The sequence below is a fragment of the Coturnix japonica genome, chromosome 11, assembly GCF_001577835.2.
Source record: "Coturnix japonica isolate 7356 chromosome 11, Coturnix japonica 2.1, whole genome shotgun sequence".
NCBI classification, from domain to species: Eukaryota; Metazoa; Chordata; class Aves; order Galliformes; family Phasianidae; genus Coturnix; species Coturnix japonica.
This window is the reverse complement of record NC_029526.1, coordinates 15,580,380-15,599,396: the sequence shown is the minus strand read 5'-3', so window position 1 is coordinate 15,599,396 and position 19,017 is coordinate 15,580,380. Positions and strand designations below refer to the sequence as shown.

Below are 19,017 nucleotides of genomic sequence, written 5' to 3'. Positions count from 1 at the left end.
CAACTGAAGAAAAACGTGACATCAAGATGATGCAGCACGTTCAGATTGGATTGGCTCTGCTAAATTGTTCACATGCTGGACATTTCCCCTCTGCCCTTTGAGTGTTAAGACTCTTCTTCCTTTGGTGAGGCAGTGAAACTGGGGACCCTGCAAGAGATAAAAGCAGATCTGTCTTTCGCGAGGCCAAAGATGCACAGCCCGTATCCAACTAGGATGTGTGGATTAGGAAAATACGTGGAATTTCCAAATTTAGAGTGGAGGACTGGCTCCCTGTAAACAAAGAGTGCTTTTTAAAGCGAGATGTTAGCGAGATAATGCCACGAAAAAAGCAAATTGAAACAAGAAAAAAAGTTTGCATTTTGCAACTAAATTCTGCTATTTTGCAGCCAACCTTCAAACGGGCTGTTGGTGCAAGTGAACAAACGCTTCCTGTCTGTCCGCCCTCATGGGTGGTCGCGTTTTAAAATGAAATATACAGGCTGACAAATGCCTTTACAAAGGCCAGATTATAAACTGTAAACCTACTGTCAGCTGGGTAGGAAAAAAAAAATCCAAATGCCTCTTATACCATTTAAAGATTTAGTTTGGCTTCAACACTAAAGCACTTCATCTTGAAGGAGAAAGGAGCTTAGAGTTTATAAATTGTTGTTTGGGCTCTAGTAAGCTCTGGATAAGGGAATCTATCTGCTAGGAAACAAATGACCTTCCCAAAATTTAGGGAGCTCTGGGTATTGTTACGAAGACAAAATGCCTTGGAAAAATGTCCCCAGAATACAAAGGGATTTGAGGCTGCTCTGTTACTCTTAACACACAGTTCATACAGCTGCAAAGGGCAAACCTTACAGTTCCCATCTTTAAAAATGGGTGGAAAAAAAAAACAAGTTAAACATATCAGGGTAATAAAATACAAGCTGTTTAGATTGCTCCCCTCTGTCTAACTTGACTATAGGCTTTCTCTTGCATACAGTTGTTGAGCCCAGGCTCACTTTCCACATTATCTTGGCCAAAAAATCATCTCAAAATAGTCATAAGTTCCTCCCAGTAGTGATCACCAAAGGGAAATTTTGGAGAAAACAGAGTGGTTGATGGCATTTGGAATGCAAAGCGAAGGCAGAAACAGTAGAAACTAATGGGCATTGCACACCCATGCATCCATTACATGGAAATCTTTCAGCTCCTTTGCACATTCCTGCAGAGTTCTTATCCTTTGCTCTGCAAATGCCATTCATAGTCTCTTCATCAAGCTGAGTTTGCAAGAATGCTGCTGCTGTAAGATAGAGCTTGGTGGACAAAAAGAGGTCTATGCTGAAACAGGACTGTGTTTTTAATCTGGTTTGTTTGTTTGTTTGTTTTCACATTTTGCTTTTATTTTGAGGGTTTTGAGATGGACCTGGACCAATATCCTTGGTGGCCAGGTGGGAAACAGGCAGGATGAGCACCACTCCCATTGGTTATATATGGAAAGGTTCCTTTTCCATTCCCATTGAATTCTCTTTCATTCCATCCATCTCATGCAGATCTCCAAGGCATCACTTCTCACTCCCTTCCTGTTTTTATTACTGGTATCCACACTGGTTAGTACAGCTGTTTGACACTCTTGGGAAATCACCGCATCCATCTTTTGAGATGCCCTTCCTAATAATGAACGGCATCCCTTCATTGTGCCTTTATCTTTAAATAATAATCTCCAATCGACTATATGAGATGATGTCCCCTTTCCAAAGCTCCCATCAGGCTCAGAAGGATAAGAGACAGAAACATGTTCAATTTTCTATGCATGCCACATACTTGAGGCTAAAGTACGTCAGCACTGAATTCCAGGAGACCTTTGGAAACTATGGCTATTTTGGTGCCCATCAGATTGTTTTAATGCCTGAATATGATTCATGCTATCGGCCATCCCTCCTATCCTACCCAGAGACCAGATGACAGTTGTACAGCTGTATAAATTTATGTTTTATTTTTTATTTTTTCTAAAGGAACAAAAAGGAAATTACTGGAAAATCTTCATAGCGGATCTCCCTCCGCCCACAGAGTGGTGGGAATAAACATCACTACTTCAGATCTTGGTGAATGCAGATAAATAGAGGCTTAGCTGATAAGTTAATGACATACCAAAACCAGATTGCTTGAAGTCTAAAATAATAAGAAGCCGATGAGCAAATTACTGGAATCCTGACAAAACTCTGCTTTCTGCTTTGAAAAGAGGAAGCCCGACCTGGTGTTCAGGATGGAAATGGAGGAAGGTGGCACAGGGAGCCTGAAGTGAGCTCCATGCAGCTCTTATGTTGGGCTTCCTGGAGCAAAAAGCCTTGCCCTTGCAAACCATGATGCTTTCAGAGTCACCCTTCAAGCCTCTTCCATCTCCATTTTGTTTTCTTCCAGGTATCAATAGAGAATTCCATCTCCCCTGGGTCCATCACTTTTGTCTTGCCATTGAAACATCCTTCTCCACCAAAGTAGCTCTAAAAGGCAGCCATTCTCCTGGCACAGCTCCATCATGGACCCACTGGCTCTGATCTCTTGACTCCCCTACCAACCTCATTAATCGCTGCTCCATCATGGATGTGACCTGGCAATTAACCATTGAGGTCAGGGATGTTCTTGGAGAAACTGAGGCTCAGAAAAGTTAAGGAGTTCACCAAGTCACATGTGTACCTCCAGGTGGGTTGAATCCAACTCTTCCATGTCTCAGACAGCTGAAAATGAAGGGGGGGGAAAAAAAGTGAGAATTTGGGGATTTTCTCTCAAAACACTTCCAAGAAAATCCTTTGCAAATTATCTTCTGCACAGTACTCATATAGACCAGGATGTCCTGGGCTGGGGAGAAGAAGCCAAGGGCTAATTTCAGTCACCTTTTCAAAGGAGTGAGAATTACTGTGAGCAACCAGCTGATGGGGGAGCATTTGTTCAGGAGGATGTGGATGCTGAGAGCAGGTTGCTCCGGGGGCTGCCTCATTTGTCCTCTTTTGCAGAGAGAGAAGGCTTGATACTTCTTGGCAATTCACAGGATTGGGCTGCTGAGTAAATGGGAAATTCATTTAGAGATATCTAGTAAATACACGGAATAAGCTGCCAGCTCTCTTCTTAGAGCCAACAGTTCACTAATTTTAATCACCAGCTGGATATTTTTATGGGGAGTGAAGGGACAGAGGGGTATTATGACAGAACAAGGGAGGTGGGATTAGACTAATCTAACCCAGGCCAAGTGGGCTCTTCCTGCTCAGCCATGTGCAGTGTCATGACTGTGTGATTTAGACTACTGCGCACTCACCAGCACTGATAAGGAGGACAATTATGGGGCACACACAGCTTTTGGTGCAGCCCTCAACCCGCAGAGCTCTGTGGATGGCAGCTGGGGGGCGTCTCCAGCTCTGAGTTGAAGCCATCCCCACAATGGGGACTTGAGTGTCCTGATGATTGCACCCCAGGGCTCTTGTGATGCTGCTTCATATGGATCCTGGTGTGCACTCTGCTCTTGGATAGAGCTCACTCTTGCTTTATCCCGTGCCAAAACCCAGCAAGACCTTTTGATGAGGTCCTTCATCTGAATGTGGTGGGAGCTAACTACCTTACCCACCTCTCTGGAGAAGGTTTATCCACCTTACGTCTCCACTGAGTCCCTCAAGAGCAGTTTCTCTGGTGTTAATTGTTATGTTTCCCTTTAACGTCTGATTCTCTCTATGTCCTTCCTCACCTTCCGCTTACTCATACCCAGCTGAGACTCATGCCAGACTGTTGCTGCCTAAATGTGTCCAACACATCAAGGCAAAAGGCACAGTGCCACCTCGCCTAGCCTTGGATATGCTGGATACTCCTGGTAGGAAGAATGAGAAGAGGTATCCAGAGCCAAACTTTTCCTTCCCCCCCCTCCTCCCTCCATCCTTTCTTTTTGGAATCACCCTCTGATTGGCACATAACAGCTTTTGTTGTTGTTTATTTGTGTAGCTTTTCATCTTAATGAGGATGTACGGAAACAATTACCACATGGTTCATTCACAATATCAACTCAGGCTTTTCCTGTCTGCTCGGTGACTGGACTGAGCCACTGAACACTGCAGAAGTTATGCTTTTTTTACTCATTATTACTTTCCTTTAAATACATATTGTATAATAGGGATGGTTTCCCTCAAGAAATAATTTTTGGGTTTTGCACCAGGTGGCTGGAAATGCCCCACAGCTTCTCCTCTTTGGCAGCTGAAATGTCAAATGCTTTTAGAAGATGTCCTCTTACAGGAGGGCAGAAAGGGGTCAAGATGCACTGACTAATTCAAGATTTCCTCCACTCGTTTCCATAACAAATAATCATTTTCTTTATTTAGCTGCGCTCACTGGTAGGTTTTCATTTGCATCAAAGCTTTGTTCTGCTCTTGCTTGGGCTGCCTCCAGAGGCCAAAGAACATCACAGGCTGCTCCCAGCACATCCTCCAAAGACATGGGCCAAAGTCAGAGCTGTGCGTCAGCTCCCAACTGGAAACCCTTGTGAGACCGACCCTGGAGAGCTGCGTGGGGTGATGTCTGTGGATACTGAGTGGACATTCCCAGTGGAAATCAGTCCTAAAACACTGCAGACTTCTATCTGGTTATTTAGAAGGTGATTGAAATTTTGCCCCTTTGGGTTACATACTTCCATTCGTGTGCCTCTCATGCGAGTCTGATTCAATATTAGCATTATTCTTTGGGGAATTTCATTCCTAATAACTCAGGAAATGAGCCTTCAAACTCACCTCCAGAAGCTGTGGCTTTGCTTTTCCGCGTGAAACCCTGGCACCACCGTGCTGGGGAAGCAATGGGGAATTTGGCAGGCGTTGGCTTTCCGAGCGGCTGCTTGTCCTTTTCCCGTCCCTATGAAGAACTGCCCCAGCGGAACAAAGTGATAAGAGGCTGAAAAATGGTGTTGTGCATGGGGGATCTGCAGGGATTTGACAGCTAACTTCCCTGCAGATACTGGTTTGTGCTGGGTGTGCTCCAGCTGGGGCCATGGGGGGCTTGGCTGGGACTTTCCATGGGTCTGAGGTCGTGTGCATGAGCCTCAAGAGCAAGGACTGTGTTTCTTGGTCTGTTGAAGGAGGTGACCTGATCAATCCCTTTGTCTCACTTTTGAGGTGCCCAACCATGTCCGTGGACATATTTCCTGTAGCCATCAAATGGCAACTGGGCTGGCACCCAGAGCCTATTGCTCAGACTAAGGGACACCTGAATGTGCATTGGAGATGAGAAATCCCATTTCCAGCTCAGACATCTCTGCTCTGTTTTCATCTTTAAAAAAATAAATACATGGCTAAAGAACAATTCCTGGCCCCATCCTTGGTGCTGTTCACGGGCTCACAGTGGTTAGCAGTGAATGCATGCAGCACTTCTATTTATCTGATGTGCAGAGACATCTGTTTATCATATGTTGCACGTCTGATAAGCAACTTTTTTCTTCATCCCAAGGCCCGATTAAAGATTCCAATTAATGTAACTTGCTGGAAGGTCCTGTAACACAGCTTTTAAATCAATGTCATGTAAACTTCGCTGGGTTAATCCTGCACATCTGAATTCAGCTAAAAACCAACACGGCAAGGTCAGGCTGTACAAATTGATGGATTTTTATTCCTTTAACCTTAGAAGTGTTGCGGAGAGGGTAATAGCAGCAAGCCTTGCTCCTTCCAATAACTTCTTTTCCCTGCACAAGAAAAGACCCATCAGATATTTCCCTTCTTTCTGCTATGTGCCTATGCATCTAATACATGCGCATATATACATAACAGTGTATACATATATACACTTCTTCTGATGAAGAAGTTAATGCTGGCATAACAAAGCAGCACGAATTTGCACAAAGAAAAGTAACGTGCAAATTTCCAGATTTTTCTCCTCTTTTAGGGAGAGATTTCTGCAGTGTCTCTAAGACTCAGAAGTAACAATCTCTTATCAGAGCTCTTCAGTGCCTTTATGCTATCATCAGTGCATATAAACAAAGCTAATACTTCTGCGTGGATAACCTTCTGCAGGAGAATGCAGCCCATGTAAAACAGCCTAAGGCAGATGCCCATCGTTATCAGCCCTAAGCTAAGGAGGGCATTTTCTTTAGGGAATTCAGCACTTCCTGCATTCTTGTTTGTTTGACAATATTTCATGTTTCCTACACGCTGTTACCCTGCTTTGTTCAGGCATAAAAGTTAATATTTTAACTGGAAAAGAGCTTATTGTTACTATTATAGCAAAGACCTGTTGGAGGCACATGGCTTTTCAGCTTGGAGCTGTGCGGCTTTATTTTCCCTCTTTCAATTTCAGTACTTCTATGTAAGAACAACTGCACTTTCTATATATATATATTTTCCTTTAATAATTTAAATCATTCTTCAATTGGTTGATATTAAAGCTTAAAGCCAGAAGAGGTGTTTCGGAACAGCCCTCTTCCTATTGCACCGTGCAGGTGAGCATGGACACAAGGTGAAGCTGAGGCTCCTGCAGGCTGGGATGTGCCAACTGAACCATCTGAGCTCTCCATTCATCCTGCTCCTGCCGGGACTTCCTTCTGACTTTCTTCTCTCCTGAACTTGGCTCCTTTCCTTTTTTTCCTTCCTTCTTTCGGGAGCATTTGGGATGTCATCTGGAACAAAAGTGCGGTGTCAGGATTTTAGCTGGAGCTCCTTCTGCTGGCAGGATGACCACTTTGCACAGAGAAACTCCCCTTCAAGGCCAGATACGAATTCTCTCTGTGGTTTTTCTCTCGCTCTCTCTTTACGTGTCCTTCTTTCCAATAAAGGGATGACCTTAATAAAAACATATACACTAAGAGAAGAGCTGGGCATGTGCCTGTCCCCCGCAGCTCGTTACTGCAGTGAGATGTGCCGAGGTCGATGGCTTGCTTTAAACTTCGCTGAATCTTACCAGGAACTTTTATCAGCTGCAATGCTTTTGGTATTGAGCCCGATGCTGCATGTGGAAGTGATGGAGTCCAGAGCTGTGAGAAGTCCTGCTTTGAGTTTTCTGTCCGTTCTTTCAACATTGACTCTCTGCCTGTGCTCTGTTGGATGACCATTCCTTCTCCTACTAGATAATTTTGCCAATTATTTCAGTGTGGGCAAGACTTGGAAAAACATAAAGTCCTGGCTGCCTAATTTCTTTATATGTTTTCCTAGTTACACGTATGGACGTGGACATTCCTGATTGTTTTAAGCACCAGTAATATGTAAGAGAAGACTGATCCACATCAGGCACAATCCAGCTTGGTACAATACTGTGTTAAGTGATCCAAACCCAGCCCTTTAGCTGAGAAAGCACAACATTCCCTGGGTCTCAAATCACCAGTCCCTTTGGTCATGGCAGTTTAATTTGGAATGAGATTTGGGATGCTGATGTGTTACTGAATCCATAAACCAATACATAAGACACGAGGAACTTTAAAAAACCCAAACCATCAGATCACTGAGTATTTTAGAATGAAACTAAGGAGTGAAAGTAAGATAAGGCTAAAACATAGAGTGATCTAACATGCAAGGAATTGGAAGCCACAGTTCTGATGAGATTTTCTCTTTGATTTCTAGGAATGAATACAAGAATGCTGCAAGAGTACAAGGAAAGATGCTGGTCCATGGGTCTGCCTAGTATCAATCTGATGTTAATGAGAACACTATGAGCAATTAGACATTTGTACTTGGAGATTTTCCCTTTCCAGGGTCAGGCAAACTGTGAATGGGGGCTGGTTTTAGAAGATGGGATGCTGGCAAAGCAGCACACCCATGGTAGCCACTTCTCTTGGCTTGCTGAATTGACGCCATGTGCCTGGACCATGCCACGGGATGAGTATCCAATGCCTTCTGCCCATCCCATGCATCAAGCATTCTCATTCCTTGTCTTCCCACACATCTTCACTAACAGACCAGGATGCAAACCCGCCAGCTCCGTGGGGGCTGAGCCTCACCAGCCATTTTTCTCATGCAACACCAAACAGCCATTTGATGGAAATGGCTCAGTGCCATCCCCGACCTAAGCTGCTTTTGAACCGGGCGACCTCTAAGTGAAAGGCTTGGTATCACATTGCCAGTTCCCCAAACCATCTGTCCTCCTTCAGTGAGCTTCCTTCAAAAGTCCCGGCACACTTCATAAACATCGCAGCCCTCCTCACCCCTCCAGCTGCCCCTTCCTCTAGGAGAACCAGCAGTTTGAAGGAAATACCACTCATTTCTCCTTTTTATTTTTTCTTCCCAAGTGTGTTAAATTTGACATCTGCAATTTGGCAAAAGCGAATAGTTTTTTTTGTCCGTCCCCCCTCCCCCACCGCCCATCTATGCTGTGTTTTAAACCTGTTGGTGAGGATGGAGAAGGCAGGGATCCATGCTGGTGTAGATGGAGGCGATGCTCTGCCCGGTAGCAAAGCCTCCTCTTGCAGCCATGTCTTTGAACGCGAACAATAAAGCAAACTTCCATTTCCTTAACATAACATCGTCATGTCACAACCCCCAGAGCTCCACCTTCCCTTTCAAGAAGTTAGAAAGTGGGACTTTAGACAAAGAAAAATAGTCTCAGGTGGGTTCACCATGGATCATTTTGACTATATTTTAAACACTGAAATGTCAATGCTTAGTCATAGACAAGACATGATTCTTATCTAGCTACATGTGGCTTCCAGTATAAAAAAAAATTGAACCCGTGCCATTTCCTGTTGGAGAGAGCTTAAACACAGGGGTGACAAGGGCACATCTATTTTGGATCCCTATTTTAAAAGCCTCCAGATATCATAGAAATCAATTGGCACAAACAGAGGACTTTGAATTTCTTTCATGGCGGTGGCAAATTACGTATATCAATGAAACACATACTTAGTGAAGCGGAAGTGAGCACCAGCAATACTTCAATCATCTTTGGCATATGTGTACATTATTCTGTTTGATCTCATAGGATGCTGGATTTAGATGATATAATCCATTCGGGTTATCTTCCTCGTAGTTGGAGGGACGTAAGGAGATATCCACTTTCACAAGATAAAATTAGCACCTCTTTATTTTTTGGATAAACATTCTTCTTTTCTTTTCTTTTTTTTTTTTTTTCTTCCCCTCAGGAAAGCACTGATTAGAGTTACAAAGCATACCAATGGGTATGAGTTTATTCATATTCAACCCAAATCCTATTTATAATATAAAGGAAATAACATTGGTATTACACAGGGCAACTTGGACAGCCTGGATGTAAGAGTAGTGAACCACACTCTTCAAAAGCACCCAAAGCTGTTATTTTCCAAAGCCATGGTGGGAAAGCAGAAATTTCACTTAAAATGAGACAACTGCACCAGAAAATGGTCTGTCCACACCAATGGGAAAGTGGAAATTTCACTTAAAATGGGACAGTTGCACCAGGACATGGTCTGTCCACACCGATTCTTTTCTTCTAATGTATCTTCTGACAAGTGCCATCCTGGAGCTATGAGCTTTAGGTACAAAGTATGGACCTGAATTTTGGACATAGAGATTCAGTGTATTTTCTTGTGCAGCTCTTCATCTTGATTTGGTTTCCAGCTACCATAGGTAGCTAGTAATTCTGCCCAGATCACCCAACCAAGCTCTCAAATACAAACCGATTCACTGCTTCAAAACAGCCCAGTTAGAAGTTATTTTTGTTAAGCCAAAGCATAGATGGTTTGGGCATGGGAAATATGTTTCTGGGTAGATCTGTGTGAATAACGGATTGTTTGGTTCACTTGCTGCTCCAAACAATTGGGAGAGAAAAATGGCTTCCGGTGAATTAAGTCTTTTGTACCAAGTGGAAGCCTTAATGGACCTTTGAACTGTTTTAAAATAAAAGAAATGCATTGCGTTATCTGCAATGCTTCATTTCATGTCAGAAATAAAGGTGGTGACCTTCGAAAGTCCTTTGATGGTTGTAACAGTCCAATGAAATCAACACGATTTTCCCAAAATGTTTCAGTTGATTTGGATCTCTGCGTTTCAATTGACCATGGGGAAAAACACAGTTGTAGGAGTTTTGCTTTTGTGTTTGTGGGTTTGGCAGGGGTAAAATGCTCACGGATCAGACCCCCAAGGCCACCAGCTCCCTTAAGTATGGTGCACCAAGAACTTCATACCAGCGTGTGCAGATATTTTCGTCTTGGAATCCACCCTCGCGTTTGCATTGCAGTTATGAAATAAAACCACAAGCGATACGATCTGTTGAAATATTCTGTGAGGCCTTGGTTATCAGGATGTGATTTTGTACCACTTTGCAAAGTGAAGCTTTCCAGTTTAATGCACGATGACAGAACAAGATCCGTTTACAGGGATAAAGCGAGCTCGTTTTCAAGACCAAGTTTAGCAACTTCTCAAATGTCTGTTGTTGTCTGTCCTGTTAATTGGCTGCATGGCTGCAGTTTGTGTGGGCTGGCCATTATAACGTCAATAAATCCACTGACTGGAAATGAAATTTGATGCATAACGGGGCCAAATGTTGTGTTCCTGGGAGCCTGACCACGTGCGTTGGCCAGAGGAGTTCAGTGGATGAGGCTGAGTACCCTCATCCAACATAAAAGTGGATATTTCTAGAGAAGAAAGATAAGCTCTGTGCTTTTACATGGTTCTTCCTCAAAGAGTGACCATTTAAATGGTGTTTTGTTTTTTTGTGGAGAAAAGGCAGCAGAAAAGGATTTTCCCTTCTCACCACTATGTCCCCAAGTTCAGCCTTTCCCCATGGGATTTGGACAAGAATTTTATTTCCCTGGGCCTTTGGGAGTTTGGCATAAAATTTCAGTGTCAAGAGCCCAAACTTTGCATTTTCCTGCCTTTCCCTCTCTGAATAAAAATAAAAATCTCCCCAAAATAAAATCAGCTAATGGGAGAAAGCCCGAGGAAGAAGAAAAACTGGGAGGTAGCAGCGTGCTGCGTGCGATGGCAGACAGATCTCCACGCCAATGGGGATTATTAATGGCCAGAGCACGCCATGTGGTTCTTTTTCCACTCACACTGACAGCAACTGTTTGTCTTCTGTTGTCCAAATTGTTCAGTTCTTCCCATCCCAAAACTGTGATTTCTGAAGGGCTGCGCCGCGAAGGAGTCCGATGCTCTGCAAGCTGCCAGCTCGAGCGGCTGTAATAGAAGCTTATATTAAAATAATTATAAACCGAACGCATTACATATGAAAAATAAATCAACCTCTGAATTTTAATTTGCTGCTTGTGCGAGATAAAATCATGGAAAATGCACAGAATCAGTTCCTGTAGAAAGAGAAACGAGGGTAATGAGAGAAACTTATTGTCTGCAAGTGCGAGTTTCTGTAGGTTTGCAGTCACACCCGTTGTATCCCCTGAGATCTCGGGTTTCACGGGGCAGGAGCCGGACCATCAAGCGAAGGGCAACCATGGCTACAATTAGCTGCAGAAGCCGAATTTGGGGGATTTCTCATTAACCTGTCATGTCAAATGCCGTATGATAAGATGGTGAAAATTGGGGGGAGGAGTGGCGGTGGAGGGGTAAAAGTTCATTTTGCAAAGCAAACAAACAGCGAGTCACTTGATTTTACTAATTATCCTAGCCTGTGGCTCCCTCAGCCATTATTTCCACCACCCCCCCATCAGTGTATGAACTGACAAGATAAGATAGGGTCTGGTATTTTCTAAACCATCCTGCCTGACGGCATATACAGATAATATGAGGATTCATTTGCAAGAGTGCACAGAAGATTGATTGATTTTCTTAATGCTGGAGCAATTGCTCATTACCAAAATAACTCCTGGCATTTGTGGGGAACGGTGTGAGGGCACGGCAGGATGCCCGCCCACAGACGATGCCCTGGATGCTGCCTTTTTGGGTGATAAAGGGCAATTTTGGTGCCGCGTTGCTACACATTGTGTGTTTGATCCGCAGTGCAGAGGTACCAATGGGTGAGTAAGTGCTGGATTGCACAGTCCGTAGAGCAGACTTTTTACATATACATTATACATATATATATATACTGTATACACATTTAATATATACATTTTAATGATATGTTCTACTGTAAACTAATAGACCTGCAATTTCTCAGAAATGCTTCAGGTATGGGCTTAGCTGACCAAAAACCTTCCAATCTGCTAGAACGCACAGGCAAAATAACATCCAGCCTGTGCTGCCTCTTGCTTGGGATGAAGTTCTGCTTCATTGTGAACTTCTCCAACCCTACAACAGAAGCCCATGAGGAATCACAGCGTCCTGCACACTCCCCAGCCCAACACACTGGGAAAAAAAGAAGGGAATTTAATGATTATGTGCTTGCCAGAGTTCTCACATGTAATCTCTGCCTTAGCTGGAATTATGCACTACCTTAAGAGATGGCTGTCTTTTTGTTCTTAGTTTCATTTACATGCTGCAAAAACCAAACGGATGCTTGAGGCTGTTCTGCCCTTACGTTGTGCCTTTTCCAAGCTCTTTCTGCAGAGCAACATGGGAGAACCGCACCATCGTCACCGCTAAGGACAGAAATATCACAACGTTGACTCCCAGTATCAAATATTAACCTGACACCAGTGCAAGGCGTTGTGTCAGAAGACGCTTGATCCACAAAGCTGGCTTCGTGCAACATGTTGCAGCTGGTGGGGTGTATTTATAGCTTTAAAAAAAAAAATTATAAAGGACAGCAAAACACTGGAAAGAGTAGAAAGCATTTTAAACAGCAAATTTGTCATTGTTTTTCCTCGCTGCTGAGTCGGACGGTAGGTCGGCACTGGTTTAGATTAGCTGTGTCCCATGCAGTCGGACGGTAGCAACGTGAACCTGCAGCGCACGGATCCGCCGAGAGCAAGAAAGAGAGGAGGAGGAATGCAGGGAATGTTTTCCCTCGCAGCGCTGCGGCGGTGCGGTGGTGACAGCGCTAACACTTCCCAGAGCTGAGGACCCCGAAGCCGAAATGGCATTGCCCACCCTGAAAGCGAGAAGGTAAAGTTTATTTTTCTATATATATGTATTTTTTTTCCTACCCTTTCTCTCTCTCGCTCTCCCATATCCAGAGCGGATTGAGACCACCAAGAGTGGCCTATTTTTTTTTTTCCATGGTGATGTACAATTCACATTTGCTAATAAAAAAAATCCTGCCTGAGGTCATCCACCTAAGTTCTCTCTCTCTTTTTTTTTTTTAACAGGAAACGGGTCTCAGATGTTTATATGTTAAAAAGTAAGCTGCTAATCTGCCTACCCCTTTACCCAGCATCGACAACTGTCACGACTTTTCTCCTGGCTTTGGGGCCAAGTTATGTGTTCACTTGATTTCTTTTAAATCAGTGGAATAACCGCTGTCCTGCAATCACTGGATTTGCTTGCTAACACCAAGCAAAGCCACCTCGGCAATGTAAGCCAATATTTGCCATAGAATCATCAGATTTTGTGCTTATAGAGATGGATTCCAGCAGGGAAGGTGGGAGAAAAGGGCTTAAGGAGCTGCATTTCAGCGTTTGGTGTTTGTGTCTGTCAAACACAAAGAATGCTGAGCTGGGAACATTTCAAGCACTGATGTTTGTGATCTCAGAGCAAAGAAGGGCAGATTAATCTGCACTTGTACATTTCTACGCTGTTGCCCAGTGCACAATTTCAGCACACATAAAGCAGAGATTCGTTCCCCTCCATTAATCAATATTTTTGCTGATCCTTGAGATCCCTTCCAACCCAATCCATTCTATGATTCTGTGATTTTTATTTCCTTCTTTTCAGCCTCACACAGCACAGAGGCTGATAACACGCCATTAAAATGGGATCAAGCCAGAGGTCTTTAGACAGCACCTGAGCTGTGGGGTGACACACACTCTGCACTGCCAACCACTTCTTGCCTTGTTTTTCCCAACAGCTTCTTCACACGGTTCACATTTTGGACCCAGTGTGAACCACAGCCCCTAGCCCATGCCTGGTTAACAGTGCAATGAGAATCAAATTAAATCAGCAAAAAGCTTCGGTTACAAAAGCAGTGGGAGCAGCAGGTAACGCTTTGGAGTCACTTTTCTTTGTAGGTAGAGGTCCCATGGATCCTCATGCAGATTTATCTGGGAGAGATGCTGAAGGATTGGGCACCTTGTGTAATAAAATCTGTATTTTTTTAATAACAGTGCTGAAACGCGGTCATGAAATATTAACGATGTTTTGCCACAATGTAGGAAAAAGGCAAAAAGCAAAACTGCAGTGTCTACCGACCACAGCAAAAGAGAAATGCTCGGTGCTAGAGGACAGCATTCTAGCAGTGCAAACAGAGTATTTTTCCTTCTGAATAATAAAAAAATAACTTCTGAAATTACTTTGTGCCACTAGTTAATGACAGTTTCTCCTTCTGAGCCTTCTGTCAACCACGCTTGAAATTAAATGCCGTTGATAACACGGCGTTAAAATTCTATATTAAACACATAGATAATGAAACAAAAAAAGCAGGAGGGTCGCTTTATCTTCATCGTATCAGCAATGACAGAACTTGGCGTGTCAGGTTCATTTATTGGGTTACTCGCAAAGCTTTTCACTGCAAATCACAGCTGCATGCATCGACCCCTTTCAATCTCTCCCCGTGTCACGGATTTTCTGTGTGCTGGTGATCGTTGTAACTCAAAAAAACATAAGGATGCAGAAATTCAGCAGACGTTTTTCAGCATTTTATGGTGACGACGGGCTTCTTATGGAGTGACTGAGATCGGCGCAGCGGAGCCCTAGCCTGACAACCGGCTCTTTGCCCTGAGAAAATAGCCACGTCTCATCCCAAATACATACTTCGGGGGGTTTTACTCCTTCAGTCAATCAATCCTCTGTTTTTTTAACAGCCAAAAAATCTATATCTTGCCAGCACGCTAAAGAAAATAAAAGCCCCCCTTCTTGGCACATCCTTTGTAACAAATGTGGAAGCCCGACGATGGCCACAAATATATTGTAAAAAATGTGTAAACCAAAGGCGGTGATATTTTCCAAAAGAACACCTGGAAGGTGTAAATCAAAAATATTGTAAACACGTCAGCTGGGAACATACGACAGGCACACTGGTGTGCTGTGCACCCGGCCCATCGCGCGTTGCAAATCTGAATCGATAAATCAGGGGATGAACCTTGGGCTAATAAACAGTTTTTTTATGAAAAGGGGATATTCTCTGGCCCTGGAGCTGCTCTTTGGAGGGGTAGCAAGAGATAAATTGGTTAAATTTAGGAAAATACAGCAGGCCATTTCTCATAATGGGATTCTTTACAAAATCGCTGCTCTGAGGAACTGTCAGACCAAACTCATCTTTGTTTTTATTAACAACAAAACTAATAGCACTATCGGCAACCTAGCTGTTTTCTTAAGAAACATTTTTCGGGCGTTCTGTTCCCACCTCCAGCTTTTAATTCTTAATCAGATGCAAAGATTCCACATTATATCTGACCTCTATCAAAGCGAAAGGGGCTGAAATTAGAAGAAAGCACTGCAAAGCCACAGAGCACAGGCAGCTCCATGCTGCTGCAAATGGAGCCGGGCTCTCCCTCGCAGTTATCTCGGTTGGGAGATAGGAGCCCTATTAAACCACTATCTGCTGGAAAGCGTCATAGAGGCATGAGGTTGGTAAACATTATAAAAACAACCCCTCATAAAAATTTTATGGCTTTACATTTCTGTACGTTTTACAGCCAGCGTGGGGGAAAGAAGCTGCAATGCTTCTTCCTCCACCTTGCTTGCCGGCAGGAGCTTTTTCCTTGCTTTCAGCTCATCAAAATAAATAGAAAAGCTGAGGCACGTTCATTTCTCAGGCGTTTGGTGGGGTTGTTTCACAGGGAGAAGGAGTCTCAGGGAAGCATAGAGGAACTTCATGGCACTAATCGTGTGCTATAAACAAGCATCATCCTCTTTGGACACCGCAATCATTTTCTGTGTCACAAATCACAGTGTTTTATTCCATAGCCATGCATTATCTCTTTTAAAACACAGAGGGAAAAACCCATGCCCATCCTCACCACTAATTATCAAGCAATGTCAATTAATGAGGATTTTCAGATTGCTCCCCAAAAGCAGCATAGACGCTTGCTTCCTGAGTGGGTATTTATAGGCTCTGAATGGGCCGAGTGGTGAACAAGAAAAATAAAAGGTAATTGTGCTTGCGAGTGAGTATTTAAATATTTACATTTTAAATATATTTGCTGCCAGCTGCTGTTAGCTAGAAGAAAAGTAATTTGGGAAATCACAACCCTTCCTATTTCCCACATTTTTTACCATAATAAATGCACATCTCTATTTAGCATGCCCTGAAGCTTGGGGAGCCCGCATCATCACTCACTCGTGTTGTGGGGCTGCATAGGGATAGGGATGTGGGGATCTGGGCATTGAGCCTGGGCAGCCCGAGTGACTCTTTGCATGCAAAACTCTTTGCTGACCAGCGGCTGTGCTGCTTTCTCTGCTGCTTTCTCATGTTATGACTTCAAGCTTGAATGTAGGAGGGCAGGTGGCCTGAGTCATACTTCCCAAACCCCTACAGCTCATGGTTCTGCCAACGTGGCAGTGTTGGGTGATGATGTCCAGGTTCATGGGAATGCTCCAGTGATGCTATACCCCATACCCCAGCCTACACCTCGGTTTAAGTCATTGGAAAGTCCAGGAGGTATGAAAGCATCAGACCGATGAGTAAGAGGACACCATGAAGCAATAAGACAGATGTGTCCTGGGTCTGGTCATGGTCCCCCATTCCTTCCTTCTGCAGGTGCTATGCGTGGCCAGCCCCACTGTGGGTCATCCTAACCTTGTGAAATTGCCAATTTCCTTTATTTATATTATTAGGGTTTGGGGTTTTTTTCTCTTGTCTTTTCATCTATGCAGAGTGGGTTTTACCTGTGGGCATTTTTGTTCCACTCTGGAACAAGGGAAGAGGCTCTCTAGAGTCAAATGAAGTTGGGATATAAAGGGAGATTTCAGGTCATTCCTGCTACCAAGGACTTCTAGAAAGGATCCACTCCTTCACAAGGAGTCTCTTCCAAAAAAATAAATCCCACAGTGTCCAACTTGCAGAGATCCAGCACCCCCCTTTTGTCCTTTGCTCTCAGTTCAGCTCAGTTCAAGTACTGGGCTCCCTCCTGCCCTCAGGATGCTCCCTGTATTGATGCAACCAAAATGCACCCAGAGCAAACACTCCCAATGACGCAGCTTGTGGTCACAGTGCTTCATCACCTTCCTTGTATGACGGGAAGGGGAAAGGAACAAGAAACAGAGTGATGATATCAAATTCTCAGCATACATGTCCTTCAGCTACCCATGTACCTGCACAGTGGTTTCAGTGCTTAAAGGGTTTGTGTTATCTAACAAATCTGGTGTGGTTTTTATTGATGGGTTCTCCAGTGATTGTACCATTGGCTCAGGAAGGGGAATAGAAGAGCAGAGGTGGCAGCCACCAGCCTTGCTTGGTTAATCAGCTTTCAAATGACCTTTGCCACCATTTTTAAAGGTTTTGAGTAAAAATTAGCCTTGTCCAAATCAGTGCCAGATCACTGACCTGAGATCTCACTCTCCTGTCTTTACCATTCTGCCATTTCTTGACGTGTGAGAAGCTTTGCTTCGAGGAGCTTACCAAAGAGCAAGAAAGGCAGCCTGACTCTGGAAATACTACTGTTTACTTTAAAGCACATTTTGTTTCCATTTTGCTATAAATATAGAAGAAGTGAAAATCTACTGTTGTGTAGGCCCTGTCACTTCAGCAGCAGTTGAGCAGAATTTCTCACATGGTCTCTTTAGTGCCCATAAAATCCTTCAGGAAATGCCTGACCCGATACTGTGAGGCATCACATCCTTCTGCAAATCACTGGGAGCTTAAAAACACTCATCCCTGGTAAAAAATAAAATAAAATAAAATAAAATAAATAAAAAATAAATAAATAAAATAAAATAAAATAAAATAAAATAAATAAAAAATAAAAAATAAATAAATAAAATAAAATAAAATAAAATAAAATAAAATAAAATAAAATAAAAGTAAAGTAAAGTAAAGTAAAGTAAAGTAAAGTAAAGTAAAGTAAAGTAAAGTAAAGCAACACAAAGAAATCTCAACTCTTAGGAATAGGATGGGATGGTGTATCCTGCAAAACTGGGAGAAATACCACCAAAAGTTGGAAGGATGTCCCAGTGTTTTGTTTTCAGCATTGCTCATGTAATAGCAGCACAGTTTTGCATCCAGTGTGCATTTACGTATTTATTCTGGTGCAAGAGCTTGACTGAAAGTATTTTGTTTAAGATTTCAATGAGTCAGGAACAAGATGATGAGTGGGAAATGCACCATTAGGAAAGCAAAAATGGCAGATGGGTGTAAGCTCATTGCACGCAACTTGATGGAATATTTTCACAGTATCTGAAGTTCTTTTATCTGAATTCCAATGTGCCTGACCCTTGGATATACAGAATGGGGAGAGGCAGTGGGTGTCTTTGAGCATCTGTTGCACCCTCCAGAACCACAGTGCAGTCCCCATTCTTGACACTCATCAGCTGTCTCATGGATCCCACCTGGATTCTAAAAGGTTCTATTCTCAGGACATTTCCTTACCTTACATTGGAAAGGATTGGTCTTTCACACATTTATCCAGACCCAATGTCCAAAATATGGGATATGAGAGCAGATGTGCTCGCACTGGTCTAAATCTTGCCCCAGACTGGAATGTTTTAACCCTATTTTAAAGGAAAGCCTTCCTCCATGCTTTCAATTCTACAATGCAAAGTCAAAAACCATAAAATTCTCTCAACTTTGGATTTTCTACCAAAATAAATCAGGCTGGTTTACAGTCAGGATTGGTGTGAAGAGACCTTATCCCATCACATGCCTCTTCCCCTTGCTGTGAATGCACTATGTAGAAATGCTCTCTTGAAAGGCACATACCCGAAGTTCTGTAGAACCCTGTGGCTGGCTGCCTCTCAAGCAATATATTTCTTTCAACTTTCTATGCATCCAAAGAGTTTCTCCATGACTGATGTTCATCTCAGTGCTTTCTTGGTGCTGCAGTGAAGGAGCTGGCATGAGGAGGAGAAAAGCAACTTGGTTTGCTTTCCTCTGCAAGGGGCCATTGAGCAGTGAGATAATGCTCTTCCCAAAAGTGCGTGC

The 19,017-nt window shown here is 43.3% G+C and overlaps 1 long non-coding RNA gene across 2 annotated transcripts in view; it reads left to right on the top strand.

Moving 5' to 3' along the window:
• Positions 1-15,035, top strand: part of LOC107319435 — a 55,900-nt gene extending 40,865 nt beyond the window's left edge. The window contains exons 3-5 of one of the 2 annotated variants that reach the window (XR_004308678.1): positions 2,386-2,664; positions 7,536-12,887; positions 13,091-15,035. This is a non-coding gene — a long non-coding RNA (uncharacterized LOC107319435). The remainder of the gene's footprint in view (positions 1-2,385; positions 2,665-7,535; positions 12,888-13,090) is intronic. The other variant, XR_001557809.2, reaches the window with a different exon arrangement.
• The last annotated feature ends 3,982 nt before the right edge of the window (positions 15,036-19,017 follow it).